Source organism: Lonchura striata, chromosome 1 (genome assembly GCF_046129695.1).
Source record: "Lonchura striata isolate bLonStr1 chromosome 1, bLonStr1.mat, whole genome shotgun sequence".
Lineage (NCBI taxonomy): Eukaryota > Metazoa > Chordata > Aves > Passeriformes > Estrildidae > Lonchura > Lonchura striata.
This window is the reverse complement of record NC_134603.1, coordinates 125,730,129-125,748,912: the sequence shown is the minus strand read 5'-3', so window position 1 is coordinate 125,748,912 and position 18,784 is coordinate 125,730,129. Positions and strand designations below refer to the sequence as shown.

Genomic DNA, 18,784 nt, shown 5'->3' with positions numbered 1-18,784 from the left:
TCTGCACAACTGAGGAAACTGCCTTATAAATACAGAATAGTGGGTAAAATACACAATTAGTTGAAACAGATGTTGGTCCTTCTGGGTTTCATGTGTTCTACTTGGTAGCTTTTTTCATAGTTTCCCTAGCTGTAACACAGGAGTGAAAATATTATGAGCTTAACACATTGGTCTGATGAGTTTTATTTCAGTTAGTCTTGCAAACAGCTTTAAGAACCTAGTTAATGTCAGCAAAAGACAAGAGCAGCTTTTTGTCCCCTATCTTTCACTTTTATTGTACCTGGAAATCATAGTGTTGCAAAAAAAATTATATTCATGTTTTCTTTGAAAATAAAGAAAGAGATGGAGTATTTTGCAATTAAGATCCTTTCCATTTGTGAAATTCACCAGCAATCAATCCTCACACAGAGAAGAAAAATCATGTGATGTATCTATGACAGTTACACAAAGAAAAATAATTTAATTTATCTTGCACATAGTTATTGTTCTCCATTTGAAACACTTCTGTCAGCTGTATGTGATAACATCTCCTGTCTGTGTATATTGTGATAAAACAAAAACCAGACTAGAACATCTACATTTCTATTATCTCAATAAAAAGCTGATTTTTTTCCATTTTTCCATTAAAAAGAATAGGTCTGACTTAGCTGAAGGATTAGGTAGTGCCATCAAAACACTCATTGCTGCAGTAGCAGATGTTCTGCTGTGCACTGCATGCTCTTTCCTTTCCTATTTTTCAAGTAGTACCATGATAGTGCTACCCAGATTATGTACTTGAGGTACATTTTTTTGGTAAAACTGCAGAACTGAAATATTAGCATCACTTCTTGGCATTCATAAACAGCTAGAGAATTCCTAAAATTTTAAAAATGCATTAAGCACTAGAAGTATATGAAAATGGAAGTGGAATAGACAAATATTTGTAAGGAAGCATGAAGCCACTAACAGGTTGCAGTTACCTCCAAAAGCAGAAATGTTAAATCTTACCAAGAAATCATCAAATTCAGTTATTGATAGTTCAGTTTAAAAGAAATACAAGCTCATTGAATTAGGAGATATGAGATTGAAGCACCCAAGTGACCTGGGGTCTGCTCTGCTGTGGCTTTTAGATGAAGACTTAATAGCCTGGAAAATGTTGTCTGCTGCTATTTCTGCCAGATCACATCTATATTGCTATATTAAGACTTTTCGCTTCATGAAAAACAGTCTCATGACCACAGCCACTCTATTTTCAAAGGTGTATTTTCAGAACTGGAGGTATGTGGCCAGTAAAACTAAGTTACTGAGGAAAGCAAAGTTGAAAAGATGTTAAAAGCTATTTTCTTTTAGAGATATTTCTTTGGCTAATTTTAAAAATATCTGAGGAAAGTAAAAGTTGTTGTGCTGTGTTTTCTGTTTGTACTAGTTCTGTTATGGTTTGTCCCTTTGTCCCCATTTTTCCCCAATGGTTTCACCCCAAGTTTTCCCATCTCGTCCCTCAATGTCCATCACCCAAAAGTGCAAAGTCATCCCCCTGTCCCCTCCTCGGTACTTTGTCCATCACTCGGCTCCCCATCCCGCTCCTCCAGAACCTTCTACCCAGGGCATCAAGTGATTGGGCAAGAGACCTCCTCTGGATTCCCCCACTGGACTTTGTGTCTGTCTGTTCCCCCACCTTCCACTCCCCCAAATCCCCTCATGGTTGGTGGGTGATCCCTTACCATTGTTTACACCCCAGTTTATAAACAGTTGTGAGAGCCCAGAGCTCTCTTTCAGCTCTTGGATTCCCTGGTGTGTGGAGCTCCCAGAGCCCTGCAAGGTAAGAAACCTTGGACTGTTACCCCAGTCCTGAGCCAGCCTCCTCTTCTCCTCCTCGGATGTTGCCTCTCCTCGGTCCCAGGGTTGGTGACAACCCCAGCCGCTCCCTGAACCTCCTGAGGCACAGAGGAGTGTCCCCTGCATCCAACCGTGCCAGAGCTGGTCGGGTCAAGCCAAAGAAGACTTTAGGTGGGCACAGTGGCAGTAAAAGTGATTTATTTTTTGTGATTTATTTCTACAAAAATGTTTCCACACTTACAGAAACCATTTGGGAGCAAGAGGAATAGGACAGGAAATCTGCAAATAATGCCAGAATTCTGTTCTAAGGATGTTAAGAAATGAAAAGGAAATAATGATATCTTCTGTCAAATTATTTTTTTTAATATTATTTGCAAGTTTCACCACCATGAAGAAATTCAGGAGGTTTATCTCATTACCTATGTTTCAAAGATACAAAAGTCTTAGGAGGACATGTAAAAGAGAGGGTTCTGCCAGTTTTATCAGGAAGATGTGGAGGCTGAAAAGATGTGTGTTGCAGATGTGACTCCCTTTGATATATAAATCAAAGTCTTTTACTCAGATCTTTCATAATTTCTCTTCTTTGCAAGCAGGCAATGAAATATTGGTGGAAGAGAGAGCAGGGGAAGGAGGAATACAAGTAAAGGCTGGTAATTATCAGCCTAACTCCCTCTTTCCTCATAGGCTGTGTATAGGGTTTATACTACTTCAGATGGCTGCCTTCTGTATCTGCTGAGAAAGTAAGTCTCAGTCAACATTTGAATAAATTTTTTAAAATTATTTTATTTCATCTTGCTTAAGGCCTATCTGCATGGCAGGGTTAAGAAGAAACATGCAAGGTTTGGTTTTTCAACTGGAATATAGCAACTCTCATTTCTCAACTGCTTATAGCAACTCTCATTTGTCTTTGATTTTGTATTTTTCACAGGATTAAAAATATATTTCTCAGAACTAGGTCATGCTGAACTTTGAAATATCTGTGACGCTATATCAAAATTTTATCAAATGCAAGACACAAAATCTCACTGGTCACGCTCTAAACTGACCCAAAATCCAATGGCTGTGGTGAAGTAGTGTCAAATCAAAATGAATACAGCCTGTTGCTCTGCTCCACACAGGGGTACGACTGCAGGATGTTATGTTCAGACTCTGCATGCTCTGAATGAAGTCACACAGTCTCATTATTGAAAAGTAATCTGAAGGTTGTGAGTGGCAGCTGGATTAGATGATCATTAAAGGTCTCTTCCAATTGAAACCTTCTGATTTTCTTCTCTTCTCTTCTCTTCTCTTCTCTTCTCTTCTCTTCTCTTCTCTTCTCTTCTCTCTTCTCTCTCTTCTCTTCTCTCTTCTCTTCTCTTCTCTTCTCTTCTCTTCTCTTCTCTTCTCTTCTCTTCTCTTCTCTTCTCTTCTCTTCTCTTCTCTTCTCTTCTCTTCTCTTCTCTTCTTTCGTCTCAGTGGATTACCCAGAACAAACACCACATAACATATTCCTTTCTATCTTTAGATCACTCATTCTAAGATAGGGATTTTCTTTAGAATTGTTGACTCTTCAAATGTATAAACCATGACAAACATTACATTTCCAGAAACTGATTATGAAAATTCAGGTGTATAGTAAAACTAACAACTAAATGAACTGCAGTTCTTAATAAGGAAATTTAATTTCACTGAAATATCTGTCAACATTTTTTCCATGATTTAAAACATACGTTCAGTTTGTATGAAAGTCTAAGCATGATGGATTCTTATGTCTTCTAAGTTCCTGCTTTCTGGAGAGAAATAGATTCAAAATACTTGGATATGAGAAATACGCAGGAAACAAAACATGTGAACCAATCATGACAAAACCTGACACAGAGAAAAATTTGCTAACCAGATGCTTAAAAAAAAAAGATACATCCTTTCACATCTTGAAAATTGAAACATTAATTCATTAACCACTTATTGGAAATACAAATAAAGAAGTCTGAGTCTAACTTTCTAGCATCAATCTCTTCAGTTTACTTTTCTCCCTTTAAGTTTAGACCATATATTTCAATAAACTGATTCATACAAAAGCCATTTACACCACCAGTCTGAAGCTGGTATGATCCTTATACCACCACTGGCATGAGGTGAGTTGTATGAGGTTCAAGAAGGCCAAAGGATGGGTCACAACAACTCTACAGGCTGGGGGCAGAGTGGCTGGAAACCTGCCTGGTGGAAGAGAACCTGGGAGTGCTGGTCAACAGCAGCTGAACATGAGCCAGGAGAAGCCAAGGTGGCCAAGAAGGCCAACGCCTTCCTGGCTTGGAGCAAGAATATTGTGGCCAGCAGGACCAGGACAGTGATTGTTCCCCTGCACTCAGTACTGGTGAGTCTTCACCTTGAATCTTGTGTCTGGTTCTGGGCCTGTCACTGCAAGAAAGACATTGAGGCGCTGGAGCGCGTCCAGAGAATGGCAATGGAGCTGGGGAAGGGTCTGAATCACAGGCAGAGTGACTTACGGGGAGTGGCAGAGGGAGCTGGGGCTGCTTAACTGAAGAAAAGGAGGCTCAGGAGGGACCCTCTTGTTCCCTGCCTGAAAGGAGGGTGTAGCCAGGTGGGGGTCAGTCTCTTCTCCCAAGTAACAAGTAACAGTACAAGAGGAAATGGCCTCAAGTTATGCCAGGGAAGGTTTAGACTGGATATTAGGAAGAATTTCTTCACCGAGAGGGTTGCTAAGCACTGGCTGTCCAGAGAAGTGGTGGGGTCATCATCACCAGAAGTATTCAAGAGGCATGTAGATGTGACTCAGGCCCATGTTTTAACAGTGGACTTGTCCGTGTTGGGTCAACAGCTGGACTCCATGGCCTTAGAGGTCTTCTTCAGCCCTAACAATTCCATGATCCTATGAAAAGTCAACAAAATTCAAACTTTTTCCCGTTCCATTACAGAATGATTAGACAGTGATATCAGATACTGTATGTACATGGACATTTATTTAAATTATCATATATCTAACATGGTTGTTCTTATTCCCAAGTTTCATATTTTTTCCTCTTTACATAGTAAGAGATTATATAATTTTCATATGGCTTGAACCAACTGTGTTTGAATGAAAATTAGGTTTCATTTTAAAATGACCCAAAAAAGAACCTGAGATTGTTAAGTGAAGGTGTGCATATGCAAGAGGAGAGGAGAAAAAGTTCAGTACAACATATTGTTCTCTGATTTACCAAATGAAGCATCATGTAATTGAGAAATCCTTTTTTCAGTGTGTCCTTCAGGATTTCAATATTAGTATATTCTCTTTTATTAACTATCTGTAGGTAGAAAGAGGACAATGGCATTATTCCTGCTTGCTCTGTCAGATTTTCAGCTTTGCATGAAGTAGAAATTAAATAAATCAATCCAGTACAATATTCCCTCTGTTTCCCTGGGAGAAGCACTGTGGCTGTCCAAAGCCTGTTTGGTGTCTCAGCAGAGGTCCATGTGCTCACCCAAGGCCTCTGAGGGGGGCTGTTGTCATAAAACTCTGGGTCCCTGAATAACCTGAGAGACAAAAAGAGCTGTCACATACATAGTAATGTAAATGTCACTTACATAGCTACAATTCCCCATTAGCAAAGATTTTCCAGGAGCATAAATGCACAGTATCTGACAGCTACTTCTGCAATACTAGCTGAAAATGATCTTCCAGTAAATCTGAAGGAGATCCCAAAATCAGTTTCAGGACAGGGATTAACAAAATACAAAGAATTCCAGGGGACCCAAATGAGGTTTTACAATTTTAAAATCTCCCACAGCTTTCTTTCTAGAGTCAAAGATTTGTATTGCAATCTGTACAAGACATAAAATACTTAATACATGATCTGTTCATTTTTTAAATTATTTTTTTAAGGCAGCTCATAAATTTATTGCAGTCTTATGGCATACTATTCAGATTGATTTATGGGACACAGCTCAGATTTCTTATAGCTGAATTACCAAGTACAAATCAGGTACACCATCCCATTAAAAATGAATTTACTATGGGAACTGCACATTGAAAGTTAAATAATGGCTTGATTTTCAAGCTGAAACTGAAATATTTGCTTTTCTGCCAGCTAATCCAAAACAGCCTATGAATAATTGCATTACCTTTGCTTTCAAAATGTTGTTTATTTTCACTGAAGGTCATAGTCTTTGGGGAAAAATTTCAGAATAATGAGCATTGTTTTACATACTCTGACCTGTAGTGTCACCACTGTCACACCTGTGCGCTGAAGGGTATGTTTATCTTGGCAAAAAACTTAATTATACTGAAGGGTATTTTTACAGATATTTTATTTTTATTTTAAGGGAAATTTTGTGTACGTATACATACACGTAAACATCATTAATTCATAGGAACTGCAAAATCATGAATGAGTTCCAGATAACAAAATCTAGAGGAAAATATTCTTAATCCCAGAAACCATATCATTATAAGTTAACTCACATTTCTTAGGAAGTAATATTTAAGCTAATGTCCTAAAGTGTGAGGTTCTCCTTTTTACATTCTTTCTTCCACCAGTCTGATAATTACAGAATCTGTGATGTTAAGATAATGATTCAGTGTAGATATTTCCCAGTGTTTCCATTCTGCATTCTATAAGGGTAAAAGTGAAAATACAGGGTCCCAGCCTGAGCTGCAGACACACTCCTCATTTTCATGTCTAAAATTTTATGAATGTCAACGTTTTGATGTTCTTAGAATTGAAGAGAAGATTCACTTTGAAAAGAATTCCTCTACAGAATCTTCCATCAGATGGTATGGAAACCTTGCCTAACATATCAGAAGTGAAGAAATAAAAACCACCAGATTTTGATGTATAATGGCTCCTAAAATAAATTAAAACTAAAAAGAAAAAAGAGAAAGAAAAAAAAAAACAAACAAGAAAAAAGAGAAAAAGACAGAAAAGAAAATTTTTAAAAAATAAAAAAAAATAAGAAAGAAAAAGAATTTAAAAATTAAAAAGAGAACAAGACAGAGAGTAACAGAGAGTAAATGCAAATAATTTTCTCTCCTTGCCATTTGCAATTTTATTTGCCTGGGGAGCCATTTGAACTTGTAAGCAAGTTATGACAGTAACTAAGCATTTGAACTGTGGTCCATTTCATAATGAAATATCTTGTAAGCTGAAAGGATCTTTTCAGTCTCCACCCAGAACCTCATTTTGTTCATGCTCATGAAGGCTTGGGAGACCAGAGGAAATCATTATGTGGTTATATTTACACACAGGTAAGTCATGTTTAATTTTGGGTTTCCCTGTTAGACTAAGCCATTCATTTATGCACATGTGACCTGCAGTCCCCTCCCACATCCTCCTCCCTACACCAATTTCAAGCACCCAGTGCCCATTGGCAGGGCACTAAGTGGAGCAGGTGCTGACTGAAGGCAAAAAAAGAAGTTGCTTTCCCAGTTGGGCACAATAGAGCTGAACTGAAACACTGCAGAGCCCATAACAAGGAGAGTGACATCTTTACCTTTGCTGTGTGCTGCTGGCCTTTGGAGGAAGTGCTTGTGTGTCACTGAAGTACTTGTTTAATCCCACTTTTTCCCTATCTGGCATATACCCATGGAAGATTTAAGTTAACTGTTCAAGAATATGCTTTGTGCAGAGAGTAATCAGCACATTATAGGCAGAAAGAGCAATTCATTTATGTGGGATTTGCTTTATTTGTAAGAATCAAAAAAATGCAAAGTCAGCATTGCCTGATCAAGACATGGTTCCTTCATCCAGGTTTTCCTCACTACTGGTGTGGAGTGGTTTAGCTGTCCATTTGGAAAGCATCCCACATTACCCCATGTTTATGACAAATGTTCTGCAGTCCCATTGCCAAGCACTGTATATTGCCAGTAAAAAATTCACTCCAAACTTCCTAATGCAGGGCATGGAATATAATTTATGTTAGGCAACCCACATATTGTATTGAAAGGAGACCATGGGAAAAAGGGCCAAAAGCTGAGAGATTTTTGTGATAAAAGACTAGGACTAAGGCAGCTACTAGAAAATGAACTGCATAAAGAAGCACATCTGTATTTGTCTACAAGTTTTAGAGTGTACAAAAGAACATTCATAAAATGTGCAAGTGCGATGTGCATGCGGGTACTGAGTGCTTCTAACACATTGATTTATTATACCATTTGACAATAGTTTCCCAGGAATGGATCCTAACTGTTAGTGATGATTTTAGAATTCAATTAGAATGAAAACAGGCCTTTGTCTCTTTATTCTCTTTTGAGTTACACACCACATAAGAAGTAATCACCTGTACTGTGGTATTCTGCAACTGGCCAGTGGCATGGCATGTTCTACACAAAGAATGCACAGACCAAAGTTATTCCATACTCTCCAGCTTTCCAACTGGTTCAAAATTTTACATTTATGTGTACATATTCTTTTCAGAGGTACTAATGGCTTGATTTTTATTTCCTGAGAAATTAGTGCCAGGAAGTAAACACAAAACAAAAAAGCTTTATTCAGCCCATTTATAATTAATGACAGTTTAGGTAACTTTAAAAGTATTGCCCCACATTTTGTCTAGTTAAAAACTACTTCACACAGACAGAAGTTGCAAATGAGTCTTTCATAATGTTTAACAAAAGGCATCTGAGTCATCTACTCAGTGAATGGGGTGCAGTTCTTAGGAAATCTGGAGCTCTCAGACTCAGGTGTACTGAAGAGAATGTCAGTGAACCTCAAGCAAGTGATGCTGGAAAACCAGAGACAAAGGTCAGGAACCAATCGCTGTGGAAACAGAGGGTTAGTTCTATTTTCTCAATTTCTATTGCCAAGTCTTGCACAAATTCTGAGGAGGAAATCATAGAATCATGGACTTGTTAGTGTTGGAAAAGACCTATAAAATCATAAAGTCCAGTCATTAATCCAGCAGTGCCAAGCCTGACACTAAGTTATACACCTAAGCACCTTATATACACATCTTTTAAATACTTTCAGGGACAGTCACTTCACCTGTTCTCTAGACAGTCAATTCCACTACTTGGTGCACTTTCAGTGAAGAAATGTTTTCTAATATCCAGTTTAAACCTTCCCTGGTTCAACTCCTCTTATCTGGTCTCTTGTTACATGGTTACACTGACCCCCACCATGCCACAGCCTCCTCCCATGCAGCTGTAGAGAGCACAAGGTCTCCCCTAAGTGTCCTTTGTTCCAGGCTAAATCTCCCAGTTCCCTCAGCTGCTCCTCACAGGACTTTTGCTCCAGATCCTTCCCCAGTCTCCATTGCCCTTCTCTAGACTCATTCCAGCACCTCAATGTCTTTTTTGAAGTGAGGGGCCCAAACTGAACTCGGGATTCAAGTGTGGTCTCACCAGTGCCGAGTACAGGAGGTCAATTATTGTCCTAGACCTGCTGGCCATGCTATTGCTGATGCAGGCCAGACTAGCATTGGCCTTCTTGGCTACCTGGGCACACTGGGAACTCATATCCCTCAAAGAACTACTGATGGGAGTGAAGAGAGGATAATGTTTTCAGGAAAACTAGATTTTCTTGTATATATAAAGAAGGTAGTAAGGTCAAAAAGGGTAGAATTCTATATATAAATATTCACCCCAAAACTCAGTTTCACTGTCTACTTTCCATCATCAACATATAAAATTCATACTTTTAAAATATTCCTTACCATGAAAATAAAGATCAACTTAAGCAAAGTTGATGGCAGCAGAGATCAGCAGAAGAGGAGATGGGGCACAGTATACTGGACACAGAATTTTATTCAGAAAATGAGAAAATTTTCTGATTAATTAATTTGGGAATTAAAATGACACACACCAAATTGCAATAGAAAGAGAGCATCTCATCCACTCTCTTTCTTTCCTGGCATCATCTTGGTAGCTATTTTCTTAAATATGTCCAACTCTTTTTTTTTTTTTTTTTTTGCAGGCTTTAGCTCATTTTCAGAGTAGAAGGCAATGATTTCTTTCCAACTCAGTTTTACATCCACAGTCACCAGAATGTGAGAAAATGCTCATCTGTCTTGGGATATGCTAGGTATTAGTTCTTCTAGTTACATTACTTTGTTGAATAAAGAAATGTGCTAAAGTGAAAGTCTCCCATATGGTGTGCAGGGGTGAACATTAGTACATTATGCCCAAATCTCTGCTCACTTCCTCAATCAGAAAGAGAGGGTGACCTTCTTTTCTTTGTTAAACTGTCCAATTGTAGTTTGAACTCCCATTTCTTACTTTTGCAGAGCAGATCCACTGCTTTGTCTGCTCTCATTTGTTTCAGTTGCTTTAGCTAGTTTTCCTTATGCGTAATTCATATCTCATAAAGCATTTTTTTTGTGGCGAGAGAACCCGTTCCCAAGCGCTAATGTACAGCTGATTAGAAATGAGCCGTATGCTCCCCTCAATCAATAATTCTGCTTACTAATGAGAAAAGCAGAAACAGCGTTGAGGACTCTGGGTGAAAGCCTCATACTTTCTGCTATGGTCTATTTAGAAGTCAGAGCAATGGTCTTGTTCCAGGCCCCTGCCCCAGCCAGCCAGCAGCGCGGCCGAGCCGTCTGTCCAGGACCCTGGAGAGTGCCACCCCCATCCCTGCGGGACCGCCCGCTGCTCCCAGGGCTTGGGGAGAAAGATTTCAACACACGTCTTTTCAGAGGAAGGGAAAAGTCTCTGGGTTTGGCTATCCATCCTGTTAAGCGAGAGTCAAGGCAGGTATGTGTGCTGGTGATTTATGGGAGAAATTTCCCTCAGGGAATGTTTTTTTTTTATCACTGTACATTCCACACTTCCTGTCTGTTCTTTGCCTGTAATGGGAAAATAGTTTGTTTAAGGAGATTTTGTATAGACAGTCCTTATTTTTTAGGTTTTTTTAGAGTTGTATCCCAAAATAGGATAGCACAGAAATGTCTCTGAGTCCTTCCTTCCACCCTCTGAGGACTGCATAGAGACACTTTACCTGTCACTTACATTTGCCTGCATTATTTACATCCCTCAACCATGGTCACACAACTATCTCGTGACAACAGCTGCACACACGGGCAGAGTTTTACAGAAAGTACAAGTGTTTTTACCTGGCAGCTGCACTGGAGAACGCTTCTCTCCGAGGATTGTTTGCAACACTTTGCAGATAACAGGGTGAAAACTTTGAAACAGCAGTACAGTTTGAGTATAATTGTCTCTGAAATTGGACTCTACAGCCTATTCTGGTTTTGGAGTTTCTTTCCCCAAATAATTTTCCTGATACGGATTTTACTAAAAATCTCATAATTGAAATGACTTGATAGAATCCTAAAAATAGGTGATTGAGTGGATGTTAGCATACATGTTTGGAAATATGTGCTCAGTTTTAAATTGAAAAGTATAATTCAGATCATTTTTCATCTCACAGTTTCATTGTGATGATCAGCTGGGAGAACTGAAGTGTCTCCTGGTTTTTAATGACTTAGGAGAATAAACTGTGCAGAGAAAAGAATGCACAATGGGATTCCTTTTATTATTTAATCAGAAAACAAACCCACACTATTCCTTACCAGAGGTGTTATTCTTCACCAACACAAAGTGCAGAAATTGCTTTAGGCATTCTCATAAAAGCAATTTCAGTTATAAAGAGAAACACAAGGTAAGGAGGAAATGTTCAAGAGCTGATGTTTTCTCTCATTTAACTGACAGGTTTCTTGAATACTTGGCTGGGTTTTTATTTCGTATCTGTCAGAAAAATTACATTTCAGCAGGTAAGATTTCTGAACAAAATGAACTTTGAGCAGAATATTTGTTTATTAATTAGATACCAAATGGTTGACTACTTATTCTTGCACGTGGATAACATGAAAACACACATATTATACATATCAGTAAGCTTGTGGGTGGAGGATGAGATGATCATTTTACATTAGTTCCAACATTCCTTTTTGGTGACTCTGTCTGTGAGAGTGCACACATCCATGCATAAAACTCTCATGTCGATGAAGGATAGGACACGACAGGCATTTAGTTACAGGTTATTAGTGATTTGAAAGAGTAGGTGTAAAATGGGGCTCTAAGAACAGCTGCAGAAAAGATTTTTTATTTTTGTAGAGAAAAAAGAGAATACTTCATAGTACTAGAAAACAACAGATTTGAAAAAGGTCCAAAAGAATATCTGAAATTCCAGATCCTTTCTAAGACCTTGAGCAAAACCCTCTTTGTGGTTGCTGGCATTAAAGACATGCTATACAGCTTGAGCAAACCTAATGCTTCTATTCAAGACTGTCTCAAAGGAATGAAGCCAACTAAAAGATTAGATGGAATCTGAGTTTTAGACCAGAGATTCATTTGTAACAGGATTCCCTTTAATAGCAAATGCTATTTAATATTATTGATGTGGGCGTTACGGTCCCCAGAAGCATGTCATCTCCTTGAAGAGCTCTGTAATTCCTTTGGTAAGATGACTGTACAGAAGTCCCCTTCCCTTTTGATAACTGACCCAGAGGGCATTTACTGAGTTCAAAGAGAAGGCATATTTTTTTTTTTTTTGCCTTGCAAAGGCAATCTATATAGAAGAGAGAGCACAAAGGATTTCACTATTTTCCCATTCTATAGACACTTTATTTAATATGTATATTCATTAATAATGTTTATTTTTATAAACTGTTGACTCATCTTTTCTTAGGTGCATATTATCATACAGCATTCTGAGCAAGTGATGGCATAACCTTATTGTTACATAGGCTTAGCCCAAATAACATTCTTTTTGAGTCAACTGCCCCAGAGACCAAAAATAATGGCATAATAAAAGATACAGATGACATGGGTGCTGACTTGCAGGTACAAAATAACTGTACAAGTTAATACAACAGTGCATGGACCTCAGTACAGACATGTTTTGTGATTCTATGATTTTAGCCCCAAGAAAAACATAAGACTAAACCCTTGAAATTCGGAATGAATCTATGATTCTTTTTTTCTTTTTTTGATTCCTGAATATTGGTTAAATCTCTGATATGTTCATATGTCTGGCTTTCCACAGGGATATGGCTCATTTTCTTCCTAATAGCTGGTACAGTGCTGTGTTTTGGATTTAGGATGAGAATAGTGTTGATAAAAAATTGATGTTTAGCTCTTTCTCAGCAGTTCTCATACTTCTTCAAGGACTTTTCCGTTTCCAATGCTCTCTCTGAGAGCAGGGGCAAAAGAAGCTGGGAGGGAACACAGTCAGGACAGCTGGCCCAAACTGGCTGAAGGGATATTCCACACCATGCCTGGGATATAAACTGGGCAGGAGCTGGGCTGGAGGGTCTAATGAATGCTTAGGGCTGGGTTGGGCAGCAGTCAGCTGCAGTGGTGAGCAATTGTATAGTGCATAATTTCTCTTCCCTGAGTTTTATTACTGTGTCTTTTGTTGTTGTCTTCTTTTTTGATTGCAACAATTATTAATATTATATTTTACTTTATTTCAAATATTACACTGTTTAAAAACCTGTATTTAATTCAAATTTTAAAAATAACTTAAAATTAATTTAAAGTATATTGTGATTATTTCTTTTTAAAGGGAAATCTAAACTTTATTCCTTGGTTATAATCTCCCCATACCAAAAGTTTTTACAGCAAATCTAACATTGTGTGGCAAGAACTGCAGCATGTGTTAATCCATTTATTTTTTCTTAATGCTGTCCTGTGGCACATTCATCACATATGCAAGCAGAATTTGAATGGAATTAATGAAATTTAAAGCTACAAACTTTCTACTTACAATTCAAGAACAGTACTCAATTTCAGGTAATTAAGCTTATATTTCAGGTTTTCATGTTTAAATTTCCACAGACCTCATTCCAGATTTATGCCAGAGATTAAATGCAAAAAGGCAGCATAAGTAATTTTCAGTTATTATTAATATATTTTGTTTCTTATCCTCTTCATAAATACTATATTAAACATATGTAACCCATGAAAGTATACAGGCTATAAATTTTCCTGTGGCAAAGTGCATTAAAACTCTTCCTGTATATCTTTTTTTGACAGGCAAATTAATAAGACTTTTTACTACTAGACTCAAATAGTGCCACAAAGACTAAAGCCACTTCAGGAAAGAAGACATTATTTCAAAAGGTCATATTTTCCATTTTGCTAAATACTATAGATTTTATGAAGCTTTTATTGCAATTTACCATTCGTCTGCTTTAAGGGTAAAATTCTCAGCTGAGAGGTCTTGACTGCCACTGTGGCTGTGTCAGATTTAATGGAAACAGGTGGTATTCATCACCATCCTGGGGGAAGAGTTGTAGAGAACAAAACACAAATCACTGCATTTCTCTATAAACTCTGTAACCTCACTGGGTTTTGAATCAGATCGCACATAATCTAAGGCAGGAAAACATTTCAATTACCTTTAAAAGGTAGGTTTTAAACAAACAACCAAGCAAAAAGGCCACAGTAGTCTCAGTTGCTAAAAGGAGTCTGACACCCAGTTCCTGATCTGTGCTTAAGCACCTCCTGAAATAGATCAGTGTGTTCCTAGTACAGAATTTCCTGGAGTAAAATAATCACCTTCTAGAGGTGCTAATTTAGTCTGTACAGGTCTATAGCTGCACCTTCCCTAGTGCATACAGAAACATCAAGTACCAAAGACCAGACAGCTGTACAGTTAACAGCTACTTATCACCTGTCTATCCATAGGTGGAGACATAGATCTTCCAGGGATCTCTACGACTTTGCTGCTGTAACTTGATTTTTGTAAAGCAGAAGTAACACACACCCTCAGTAAAGTTCATCTTCTCCCCTGATGGTCCTTTCCCTGTAGCAATGACAGATCAGGTAAAATGGGTAGCACTGACCACTTCCCCTTTTCTAGAAAAGGGGAAGATTTTCTAGAAAAGAAAAAGGCAATAGATTTTTATCATATACCTATCATATCTTCTTCACCTTTGCAAGCCTTTCTGTGGTTTCCCCAGCTTTAATACATGCTCCTACTCCTTTTCTGCTCCCACGCAGTCAGGGGTTCACAGCTCACCTTGACATAAGCAAAGTATTTTTTCAGCAAGATGATGATATTTACTTCAATATTGGAGGTAAATGCCTTAATAACACATTAAGCAGTAAGAGTAAAGTTAAAGATGCATGCTGAAGACACAGAAAAATTTAGATGACTAAACTGAAGCTAATGCTTCAGTTAATATGCGTGGTTAATTAGTGATATGCCCTCTCAGACTAGGGGGGAGAGGTGTTGGAAAGAGCTGTCATTCTCTCCTGCTATAGCCTGAAATAAACCAGCTCATTCTTCTGCCTTCAGAGCCTGATAATGACTGATAGGTTGCAGAAAAAGGAAAGAGTTTGGGATTCAATCAGGAAACCAATAGTTTATATTTCCCCAATTTTACAGTCAAATGTAGACTCTTTGATCTAGGCTACTAGAAGACTAACACTTTGAAGAAGACATTAGAAATTTATAAAGTATCTCAGAGATTTGATGTCAAATAACAGGTAGCATTTATGCAGCAATTTTAAAACAAATAATCTTTCATTTCCTTACAAGCTTCCTATAGAAATTAGCCCCATTGCTACTAAATTTTAAAGCCCATTTGAGTAGCTTGTGTACCTTCTCGTACATCTATCTTTTCACATGTTAGTCAAATTAAATATTTAGGATAAATGTTTATCATATAGTAAATACTAACAAAAAAAGGCCCAACTAACCTTTCAGTTTTATATATCTTGTTTCTTATCCTCATCATAAATACTATATTCAACCTTTTAGCTTTAAATATGCTTGTGCTGTGCTAAGGTTAGCACAGACATGAGGCTTATAAAAACCATCCTTATAATAAATTGAAACCAAGTTTGCTTTGTTAAGATGAAAATAATGATGGTAACTGTTAAAAAGAAAATTTTTCAAAGAAAGATCATTATTTGTCTAGCTTGAATAAATGTAAATTATTTTTGCATTTTGAAGGGTAAAAATTGAGATAAAACCTAGTTAAATTTATGCAGTGGTGTCTGTGGCAGACTGACAGGTGTAACACAGCATGAAAACTGAGATATTTAATAATTCTAATCAATTTAGAATAAAATTCTTGCAATGTTTATGCTGCTAACACACATGAAAAATACAGAAAAATTGCAAGATTGCTTATGCAGAAGGAACAAATTGTTGCAGTAATGTTATGAATCATCTTTCATGTATACATCACCTTTTCGTGACATCTAGTTTTCCAGGTTACACCCATTTTAAAATATATATTTATGAAGACCAAATGATTTGTGTTCTGCCATGAACTCTTTAGCTCCTTTTTCAGCTGAGACAATTTGTTGCAAAATTTGATTGGGAAGGAGTTGTTTTCATCTGTGGCCTCATGGTGCCTGTGACCATGGAAATTCCAAAGTTTCTGATATTCTATGCTACCAAATGGTTAAAGAAGAATAATGTATTGTTTACCTGTTTTCAATATATTTTCCTCATCTGCCTGGAATTTCCTGCAGAAGACATCTGTTTTATTTCTCTGAAATAGATGGGAATGCTAAGGCACATCCTTCCAAGGGGATGCTGTTCTGGTTCTAGGTACTTAAAGAGGTAGGTTTAGGTTTTCTTTCACAGAAACAGTGAATCACATAATGGGAAAGGTTGGAAGAGTCATCCTAGAGCACACTGCACAGAATTGCATCCAGACAGTGCTTAAATATCTCCAGTGAGGGAGACTCCACAACACCTCTGGGCAATCTGTTTCAGTGCTTAGTCACTATACAGTAAAGAAGTTCTTCCTTGTGTTCAGGTGAAATTTCCTGTTCAGCAGTTTCTGTTCAGCACCCCCGAGAACAGCCTGGCTCCATCCTCTTGGCTCTCTCCCTTCAGACACTGACAGACATTGGTGAGGTTCCCTCTCAATCATCTCTTCTCGAGGCTGAACAGGCCCAGCTCCCACAGCCTTTCCTCATAACAGAGATGCTCCAGTCCCTTAAAGATCTTTGCAGCCCTCAGCTGGACCTGCTCCAGGAACCCCATGTATCTCTTGTGCCAAGGACCTCAGAACTGAATACATTACCACAGATGCAGGGTCCCCAGGGCTGAGAAGAAGGGCAGGATCACCTCTCTCAACCTGCTGGAAATCCTGATGCCCCCAGGATTCCTTTGGGTTTCTGGGCCACAAGGGCATCCTGCTGTCCTTACAGTGGCAACAGATGCAGAGCTGTGGCTGAGGAAAGTCTGGACAGATCACCTTGCTGGAGGATAGCTGGAGAGCCCAAGGGCACACTGTGGTTACTAAGAGTTCTGTGATGCATTTTCATCAATGGCAGTTTTGCAGGGCCACATCACTATGTGCCTCATTATCTCCTGACCACTTCCTCGTCTTTCAGCTTCTGCCACCTCCATCTCCTCACTCAAGACTACAATTACAACAAATGACTATGACTTCTGATGCTCCTTTGCATCCGGCTTGAGCAGTATAGGCAGGTTATTAAAGGAAGCTCCAAAAAAGCTGTACACGCCTACTGACTATGAACAGGTTTTACCTATGCAGCAAATCAGAGCCTATTCCAGCATCCAGGCTCTGATCAGAACCAATTTAAGCCTAGGCTGCATTGGAGAGTATGTCTTAGCTTGAATAAAGCAGGGAAGCATGAAAAAATTAAAGAATTATTCTAAGTAAAAGTCTTCATATTTGCCTCATGCAAAGAGTACAATCTGAAACTAAACACAGCTCAAGCTTGTGGTTTTTTAACATGGTTAGCTCAATCTCTCTGTGATTGTTGCTTTTATAGCCCCTGAAGAAGTAACTGAAAGTGTTTTCGATATTCTCTAGAAGCATCTGCCACATAAAATTAAAACATAATGTTTCCAGAAAACATTGGTAAATTGGCTTTGCTATCTGTCATTAGAGAATAATCTATTGTGTTATTTGCAATCTGATATACTTGTAACTTTCTTCTTCATAATAATAATTGTTCTTTTTTCCACCTGAGTAAGCTAACAGAAGGATCTGGGGTTTGAGCTTGTCATTCTCTCTTCATTCACTCTTCCTTTCAACCAGGCACACAGAAAAATAGCTCTTGTTCAACACCAAAGTACTGGATCCTATCTTTTCATTGCTGAAAAGAAAAACCACTGACTTTTTTTCTTTTAAAAAGTCACACTTGTCATTCCTCCTGTTCAAGCCTAATCACAGATATTTAAGGTGTCTGACAGCCACAAGTGACATTGCTTACAGTCTCTTGAAACATGCACTTCTTAGCTTTAATATCTTTTCATATAACTGTTACTTGTTGCTTCCATTTAAAAGAGAAAAGTGCTCATTTTTCAACAGTACTTCATTAATGCAAAACAATCTTTTTGGATTTGGACAAGATATCTGTTTGTAAACCTAGCCCCTTCTTGTGTCTTCTGTGCAATTGGCAGGGAAGCTAGCTGGAAGGGTCAGAGCAGGTCACCTTTCCATAGGCAAGAGCCCAGATGAGACTCAGATGATGCTTTGTTTCATTTATTTTCTACATCAGTTGGAAAGGACCTACAAAGATCATCCAGTTCAACTGCCTGACCACTTCAGGGTTGACCAAAACTTAGAGTATATCATTAATGGCATTGTTCAAATGCCTCATAAATGCTGACAGGAACGGGTGATCCACCATGACCTACCACCTCCCTAGGAGGCAATTAGAGAAGAGAAGAGAAGAGAAGAGAAGAGAAGAGAAGAGAAGAGAAGAGAAGAGAAGAGAAGAGAAGAGAAGAGAAGATGTTTGTGTTGGAAAGGGACCTAAAGGATCATGTAATTCCAACCACTCTTCCATGGGCAGGAACACCTTTCATCAGACCAGATTGCTCAATGCTCCATCCAACCTGGCCTTAAACATTTCCAAAGATGGGGCCTCCTTAACTACTTCTTAACACGTTCCCATGTCTCATCACCCTCACAGGAAAGATTTTTTTTCTCATTTCTAATCTAAACCTACTCCCTTTCAGTTTGAATCCATTCCCAATTGTCCTGTCACAATATGTTTTTGTAAATGATTCCTCTCCATCTCTCTTGTCTGTTCCCTTCAGGTACTAGG

At 38.3% G+C, this 18,784-nt stretch overlaps 1 long non-coding RNA gene across 1 annotated transcript in view; it reads right to left on the bottom strand.

The window, feature by feature from the left end:
- Positions 1-4,475: 4,475 nt before the first annotated feature.
- LOC144247250 (uncharacterized) overlaps positions 4,476-18,784 on the bottom strand; it is a 34,684-nt gene continuing 20,375 nt past the window's right edge. Inside the window, exon 3 of the long non-coding RNA XR_013340979.1 lies at positions 4,476-5,328. This is a non-coding gene — a long non-coding RNA (uncharacterized LOC144247250). The remainder of the gene's footprint in view (positions 5,329-18,784) is intronic.